Genomic DNA, 1689 nt, shown 5'->3' on the forward strand with positions numbered 1-1689 from the left:
GACCACACATCCATGACATTCATTGGATTTCACCTTAAGCCCAATAACGAGAAAGGGTTTGATGCAGTAAATCCTTTGACAAAAGAAGTGATTAAGAAAAACATCATGACTCGACAGCTGTACAATGGCTTAAAACTTCAGAGAGTTCCTTTCAATGCAGACTTTGATCAGCTTCCTAGAGCTGACAAGATTGAGCATCTGTGCAGTGTGCTTGGCGTCAAGTGGCCAACAGATCCTGATGAAACATATGAATTGACCACCGACAATATCCTCAAAATGATGGCAATTCATATGAGATTCAGGTGTGGCATTCCTGTCATCATAATGGGGGAGACAGGATGCGGTAAAACAAGGCTGATAAAATTTATGTGTGAACTAAGAAGATGTGGAGCACCAGCAAAAAACATGAAACTGGTCAAAATTCATGGAGGAACTACATCAGAAATGATTTATGAGAAAGTGAAGGAAGCTGAAACTCTTGCAAGGACCAATAAAGAGAATCATGATCTTGACTCAGTTCTTTTCTTTGATGAGGCAAACACCACAGAAGCCGTTAATAGCATCAAGGAGATCCTCTGTGACAACTCAGTGCAGGGAGAAGAACTTGGCTCTAATACAGGGCTATATATTATTGCAGCCTGCAACCCTTACAGAAAACATACAGACCAGATGATCAAGCGGCTGGAAGCATCAGGACTGGGTTACCGGGTTCGGGCTGAGGATACTGAAGACAGACTTGGCTCCATCCCTCTCCGCCAGCTTGTGTATCGTGTTCATGTGTTACCACCGAGCATGATACCTCTTGTTTGGGATTTTGGACAACTCAATGACTCAACAGAGCAAATCTACATTGAACAAATAGTACAAAGACAGGCGAAGGCCAGCTTCACTGAAAAGGACTGTATTCCAACAATAATTAAAGTTTTATCATCATCACAAAAGTTCATGAGAGAGAGGAAAGATGAATGTAGCTTTGTCAGTTTGAGAGATGTTGAACGTTGCATGCAAGGATTTCTGTGGTTTTACAACAATCACCCAATGTTTGCTGAAGCTCTAAAAGCCTTGTTTCAGCAGCAACAAAAAAACAACCCACCATTTTCACCTGCCAGTGACAGAGTACTCTGGTCACTTTTGATGGCTACTGGAATGTGCTATCAGTCCTGTTTAGAAAACAAAGGGCAGTATCAGAAAACTATCAGCCAAATTTTTGATGAGTATAAACCACAACGAGTACTGCAGGAAATGGAACTCATGCAGGACCTCCTGCTCAGTGGTGTACCCATGGATGAGACAATTGCCAGAAATGAGGCTTTGAAAGAGAACTTCTTCATGATGGTGGTCTGCATTGAACTGAGAATTCCCCTGTTTATTGTTGGGAAACCAGGAAGCTCCAAATCACTGTCTAAAACTCTAGTTGCAAATGCAATGCAAGGTCCCACATCACATTCTGACCTCTACAAGAAGCTGAAGCAAATACATCTTGTGTCTTTCCAGTGTAGCCCTCATTCAACTCCAGAAGGAATCATCAATACATTCAAGCAATGTGCCCGCTTTCAAGAAAGCAAAAACCTGGATGAATATATTTCAGTAGTTGTTCTTGATGAGATTGGATTGGCTGAGGATTCCCCGAAAATGCCACTGAAAGCACTGCACCCATTACTGGAAGAGGGTTGTGTTGATGATGAGCCA

The sequence above is a fragment of the Pundamilia nyererei genome, unplaced genomic scaffold (genome assembly GCF_000239375.1).
Source record: "Pundamilia nyererei isolate P.nyererei 1_Seehausen unplaced genomic scaffold, PunNye1.0 scaffold01892, whole genome shotgun sequence".
NCBI lineage: Eukaryota > Metazoa > Chordata > Actinopteri > Cichliformes > Cichlidae > Pundamilia > Pundamilia nyererei.